Source organism: Bidens hawaiensis, unplaced genomic scaffold (genome assembly GCF_021521415.1).
Source record: "Bidens hawaiensis isolate Kalapana, Puna unplaced genomic scaffold, B.hawaiensis_p1.1 tig00024989_1, whole genome shotgun sequence".
NCBI lineage: Eukaryota > Viridiplantae > Streptophyta > Magnoliopsida > Asterales > Asteraceae > Bidens > Bidens hawaiensis.
In genome coordinates, this window is record NW_027493966.1 from 268,557 (window position 1) to 275,970 (window position 7,414).

Here is a 7,414-nt window from a genome sequence, read left to right on the forward strand (position 1 = left end):
CTAACTGATGATGTCCCATTTCCTATTGGGGTTGTGCGTATCAACAACGGAAGTTCTTGATTTTTCAGATACGGCCTCACCAAATGTTTTCTTGGCAGCTTCCTGTAGCTCTAGTGCAAACTGTAGTCCCCAAACTACTTCGTCCATGGTTGGCCTTTCACTACCTTGATCTTTCAAGCAACTAACTGCCACCACTCCCACTTGCCTTAAACACTCTGGTGTTATCACACCCTTTAGTTCTGGATCAATTATTTTGTGCAGGGTTCCTTTCCAATAACAACTTTTCCCCTATTCTGCCAAACTCACTTGTTCTTTTGGCAGCCCGGGATTCATAACAGGTCTTCCACACAACACTTCAAGCAAAACAACTCCAAATGAGTACACGTTAGATTTATCTGTGAGTTTCTGGCTTCTGTAGTATGGGGGATCCACATACCCAAAACTACCCTTCACGACCGTACTAACATGGTTTTGTGCTTGGTCTCTTGGTCCTAACTTTGACAATCCGAAATCAGACACCTTAGCAACCCAATTTTCATCTAATAAAATATTTGTAGATTTAACATCCCGATGAATTATGGCACGCGTTGCACCAGTGTGGAGATAGTGCAAACCTTTTGCAGCACCAATGCAAATATCAAGACGTCTTTTCCATGACAGAGGAGGTTTGCTTGTCTTGTAAAGATGTTATCGCAGAGTCCCATGCGCCATATAGTCATACACCAGTATCATTTCCCCCTCATCATCACAGTATCCAATCAAGGACACTAATTGGACATGGCTTAGTTTAGAGAGGAGCCCAAATTCTGTATGAAACTCTTGAAAACGTTGTGTTGATAATGAGTCAAGTCATTTGATTGCAACAATAGTTGTAGCATTGTCAATGTGACCTTTGTACACCTTACCAAACCCTCCGTTTCCAATGATGAAATTAACATTAAATTCATTTGTAGATGCCTTCACTTCTGTAAGTGAAAACGACGACATCTATTTGGTGGAAGTGTCGAATTAGTAGACTTTGTAGATTTGGATTCACTATAAGATGGGCCGTATGATGATTTTTCATCAGCAGGACCATAGTGTTTGACTCGCCTTCGTGTCCGAAAAACTAGAAGAACTAAAATAGACAACAAGACTAACACCCCTCCGATTCCTCCAAATATCACAGCATATGGAGTCTGTTTCTTGTTATTTGTTTCGGTTTGTGTCCGCACAGTTGGTGTGGTTGCAGGAGGAACTTCAGGATTTGGGCTAGCTAAACTTTTTGCATTGCTCAGCTTGAAGACTTCCAAACCATTCAAATAAGCATCAACATATACTTCGTAGCGGGGACTAGGATGCATGGCGAGCCACAAATCCTGCTTCATTAGGCTGCCATTTGGATCATGGAACACAATGTACTCCTTGAATACAGGATACCCGCTTCCTTTAGTCCAGTAGAATAGATCGACCTCATCCTCAGCTGTTTGATTATTAATGAAGATCGTAAAAAAACCTGACCTTTTTTGTGTATTGTGGTATAATGTTACAAAAATGAAGCCCGAGCATGTAATGAAACCCAGAATCAAGAGGAAGTACCCAAGTGAGATTGTAGTTGTCAGACTGATTAACTCCTCTGGGTTTGATATACTAACTCAAGTATAATTAGGTGTCTCCTTGGTATACATGATTAGACTATGATAAAAAGGCGTTAACCCAATTTCAGCGCCGTAGATGTAGTTATTATCTCTATCCCAAGACCGTTGCATACCGGTATCATCTTTACCAGATATCTGTCCTCCACCTATGTTTAGCCTGTAAATACTTTCAAGTGCCGTTTCGCTATCAATAGTAGTCCCGTCAACTGCCTAACGTATTTAGCTGCCTTACCACTAAAATACAGATTTTGAGGCATTGAAACGATTTCAATACCATTGATGAAGGCATATGAGTTGGGTGAGGGTGAAAAGGTAACGTTCAGGATTTGTGTATCTTTTATATAGATAAGGAATTCTTTGATGATTATTCGGGCATCAGTGGTCGGGGTGCTTCTTATAGTTAAGCGTTCTTTGGGGTGAGAAGAAGTTACGTTATAAAGAACAAAGTTATCATTGTGATACTTCGGGTTAGGCTTGCGTGTCTTACGAGTGTTAGGAGGAGAGGCGGTGGTAGTGGAAGAATAATTATGAGTGTCAGATGATGGTTCAGTATGTTGAATAAAAGGTTGGGTTAGAGATGTAGGTGGGTCTATGGGTTCAGTGAAGTGTGGTAAATTGTTGTTCACTTGATGAGGTGTTAGATGGGTGGGCCATGGAGGAAGGTGCATTTGTAAAAGATTCAATATGGGTAGGTGTACTGTGTGGGTTAGGATTAATTGGTGGTGTGGATTGTGGGGCTTGTTGAGTGGAAGGGGTTGGTTGGTTGTGGTCTGTTTGTGAGTGGGTGTTGGGATTTTGAATTGGGGAAGTAGGTGATGAATTATGTTGTGTTGTGGAGTTAGTTTGAGGTTGAATATGAATTGTAAAAGGTAACCAGTCATCCGGATTTGGAGCAGGATGGGTGGTTAAATTTGTTAATGATTCATAAGGAAATAGGTTTTCAACAAAGTGAACATGACTAGATGTATAAATTTTGTTATTTGTAGGATCAAGAAGATAATAGGCACTTTGTGTGGAGGAATACCCTACAAAAATACATGGTTTGGATTTGGGATCCAATTTGTGAGATAGATAAGGACGTAACCAAGGGTATGATAAGCATCCAAAACAACGAAGCTTATCATAATTTGGTAGTTTTTTGAATAGACGAAGAAAAGGGGATTCATTATTAAGAGTTGTAGTGGGGTAGGCGGTTGATTAAGTATGTGGTTGTGGTATAAGCAAAAGGCCAAAATTTGAGAGGCATTTTGGCATGACATAGAAGGGTAAGACCCGTTTCAACGATGTGCCGATGTCGGCGTTCGGCATAGCCATTGTGTTCGGGTGTGTGAGGCGGAGAAGTAAGATGTGAAATACCACAAGATGCTAGATGGTAAGCGAGTTTTATATATACCGTTGTCCGAAAACAATTGTTTAATCTTGCATTGAAAATACTTCCTCCGTCCCATTATAAGTGTCTTAGTTTGAATTTTCAAGTCTTTCTTTCGCAACTTTGATCGTAAATATTTTTGTCTATGTCATATAATACTTGATGAAAATTATATCAATGTAAAATACATTTAAAACCCAATCCATTCATATATTTTACATCAAGTATTATATAACAAAAAAAAGAATATTGTCGGTCAAAATTAAACAAGAAAGACTTGAAAAATCAAACTAGGACACTTATAATGGGACGGAGGGAGTAGTTTTCTACCGGTTTTTGAAAACTAACGAAAGTGGTAAGAGAATCAGATTTATTTTTAAGGTTGTAGATCCAAGTATATTTGGTAAAATGGTCAACAAATATTATATAATATTTGTAACCATCGTATGACATGACGGGCGAGGACCATATATCAGAAAATAGAAGTTGTAATGGTGCATTTGATTTAAGAGAAGATATGTGAAAAGGGAGCTTATGGCTCTTATTAATGCAACAAGAATTACAAGATTCATTGAATTGTAAAATAGACAAAACAATAGAAGATATATATTTTAACACTTCGGAATGCGGATGTCCGAGACGATGATGCCACAAGTGTGATTTATTTGTTTGAACATGGAAAGCAAAAGGTGGTTGCTTAGGCCGAAGCTCGTAGATGCCATGTTTAGCTTGACCCCGGAGTAGAGGAACTTGGGAGAGGCAATCCTTGATAACAAAATTAAGAGAAAAAAATTGGATTAGTATATTGTTATCAAGACATAAACGTGAAATAGATATGATATTGCGAGAAATAGACGGAACACATAAGATATTATGTAAGACAAAAGATGTATTGTCAAAATGAAGTGTTAAAGAGCCGACATGAGTAATGTTAAGGGCCGAACCATCACCTATGACGAGTTCTTGGGTACCATCGTAGGGAGCATGGTAAGACATTGCATTTAAATCATTGGTTAAGTGGTGTGAGGCACCACTATCGAATAGCCAAGGGCGGTTATCGGGTTGTGGAGCATCCGCTGCTGTCATCATGTGGGCTTGAGGGTTAGTGGTTTGAGCACTTTTAGGAAGAGCATGCAATATGATTTGAGGATATTGCTTTTTTAAGGCATAACATGAGGTGAGAGAGTGACCCTTGGTAAAGAAAAACTGGCATTTTCCAAGGAACGGACGACTTTGGTTATGTGTTTGTGTGTTGACAGCGGGTGGGGTGGACAGGAGACATGCGGTTTGTGATTGATAACGGTTGTGCCAGTTCTTGTGTGGTGGGCGAGTGTGGGCTGGAAAGGCAGTGGTTGGGTGGTGAAGATTGGAAGTGAGGGGTTGTTTTTGGGCTAAAATAAGCTCTTGGTTGATAAGCTTTTCATGGAGCTCGTGGAAGGTTATTGGATGGTCTCGAGCATTTACTCCATCTATGACGTTTTTGTAATCAGATGGGTCGATACCATCGAGGATAATATCGGTAACGTCTTCTTGGTCAAGCTTTTTACCAAGAATGGAGAGCTCGTCAGCAATGGTTTTCACCGATTGCATGAACTCGGTATAGATTGGTTAGGCCTTTTTGAGGAGACGGTGGTAGAGTTGTTTTATGTGACCTCGAGAGGTTGAGGCAAAAGTGTCCGATAAAATTTTCCATGCCATTAAGGGGACAAGGGATGGAGAAAGGCTGCCAACGATAGCCCCGAAAAGAAGTCGATCTTGATGAAATCATGCGTTGTAGTCTGGATGAGGAGTTGATTTTCGGTATTGTCGATGGCGGGTGTTGGTGCCAATAGGGAGCCATCAATGTATTTATAGAGATCAAGCCCGTACAAGGCTTCAATTTGAGTCTTCCAACTTAAGTAATTGGTTTCAGTAAATTTGAGGGATTGAGGGAGAGATACCATGGTAAGGGAGGATGGAGTTGTGAGAGGGAGGGTGCCAACATTTGTGGAATCAAGAGAACTGGCAGTAGACATGGTTATTGGAAAAAAAATTGACCGGAGAAAGAGATCGGTGGTGGCGGCTGTAGGTAAACCTAGGCAATTGATACCATATAAAATACGTTTCAACCAAAACCAAATATTCACATTGACTGAGATTACAATAAATACAAAGTGAGTTCCAAAATTACTGGGGAAGTTTACAACAAAATAGGAAACCTCTAACAATATAATCTTATCTAAAAATATGAATTAATTTGAAATTCAAGTTGGTGATGTAGTTGGAGGGAAACCGCTCATACTTCTTAGGGTCAGGAAAGCACTGAAGTTGGTTAAAAGAGAGTTGCCATTGGATGATACATCAAAGAAAGATTGTTTGGTGTTAAGGTTGGAGTAGGTGGCCGGATAGAAATGTAAACGGAGGTATTTGGGGCCTTGGGAAACAGGAAATGTATAGTTGAATGAGGAAGTATTAGAAATTCTTGCGGTAGAGTAAGGGATTTGGGGTACTGAGGGATCGAGGTGTTCGGGGGTAGATGAGAAGGAGATGATGGTGATGTTGGAAGGGACAAATTTGGAATGTCCATCCTCGTCCCATCGCTGGTCGGAATCGGAGTTTGAAGCGCCAGATGAACCACATTTGAGGAAGAGGCGATCAATGGCTTTGTATGATTGTGAGGTGATGGTGCATAAGAACACCACAAAAAAGAATGGTAAACTGACAGGAACATGATGCTTTCTTGGAACCTTAGAGAAAATTATTACAGTATTAATAATCGTCCTTATAAAAATTAATTAAGCTTAAGAGTAGACCTGGAAAGTCGTCATGGTTTCCGCGTTAGGTAATAATATAGGATTGTATATGTACTTATATACACTGTGCAGTTAGAGTTGTACAATGGAAAATGACATGCTTAACTTGATATTTGGTGTGGAAGCTTACAAAGAACAGAAAACTCCATTTGAATTAGTCAGTAATAGTCCAAACAGGATAATTGCAAATATGGCCGTTAAGAAATCTTAGTAGTTAACAAACAAAATACGAAATTATTTATAATGCTATTATTAAAATTTGAAGAATTTTTCAATTGACTATTTCATATAGACAAACTATTTGTTAGGCATGTAAACGAATTGAAATTCAGTAAACCGTTTTTAGCGGAAAGTCCGTTTATGTTTGTTGAGCTATCATGAGGTGTCATACAATTCCATGATAGATTACCCGGGTTTTAGGTGGGAAAGTATCATATGTTGATCAAAGTTGATATTCCAATACAACTTAGTATGACTCATTGACTCACAAACACCTAGGCATGATTGTGAGATGGTTTAGAGATTATACGCGTCAGGGTTACAAGGATGGTGGTCATTATCTTTGTTTAGTCATGGTGGTCAGGGCATGGGGTTATGTTCATATGTCGGTTTGACAGTAAAACGTACAAGAGGTTTAATGATTGGTTAACATTCATAAGCATGACAAGTTATAAACGTTAATGACTTCAAAATTCTTTAAAAGGAAAGGTTTGAGATCTGTCATGTTATGGGCTGTGTAGGATGGCAAATTCTTTAAAGATTTGTGGAAAGTTATAAATATTAGTTTGATAAAGTTCTAGTTTACGGACTCACGGGCGAAATCTAACTTTTTTAGTACGTATTTCGGATGGCTCAAAGTGAGCTGTGGCATGGTATATCCGGGCTATTTGACAAAGGAAGTAAGACATCCTACATTAGAGTTTACAAGGGTCTCGATCAATAAAATCAAAGAAGATGTTAAACGATTTTCGTATCTTGGATGAAGAACAGGTAAAACAGTAAAATTAGAAGGGGAGACATGATGCTTTTTTTTCGTTTTGAATAACTATTTGTAATTTAGGTGTAATGGTGTATCTAGGTGTTTTATATTTGCTAGGTCAGTTAGAAAACTGCTATTGAATAAATTTAGGAACAAAGAGACTTTCTTTAGGTTGTTCACTATGGAGAGGCTTTAAAGCCCTCCACGTCATCACCATGTAAGAAAGTAGTAATCGAAGTCATTCTCCATAACGCCCTGCTATGGTTTAAAGTCCATTTACCGCCCACATTATGTATATATTTATGTGTGTGTGTATGAGAAAGTGAGAGAGTGAAAAGTATAGGGCCCACAAAAACACCCCCATAGCGCCGGTCTTCGTGACCCCCCCCCCCCCCCTCCTTCACCCCCAAATGCCCCTACAATAGCACCCATATGCAGTGTTCACTTCCAAAATCGTCCCTTCAAATCTCCCCCCCCCCCTCTCCTTTGAACGCCCATAGCAAACCGCCTAGTGACCTCCAAGGTTTATGCTCTGCATTATATTAATGTTTTGTTTATTGTTATAATAAATAATTTAATCATTTATGCTGCAGTTTATATGAAGTAACTCTTCTTATATTCATCCGTTCATTTCTAG

At 39.2% G+C, this 7,414-nt stretch overlaps 1 pseudogene; it reads right to left on the reverse strand.

Moving 5' to 3' along the window:
* On the reverse strand, positions 1-5,813 carry LOC143570473 (receptor-like protein kinase FERONIA pseudogene; annotated as a pseudogene).
* Between the last annotated feature and the right edge of the window lie 1,601 nt (positions 5,814-7,414).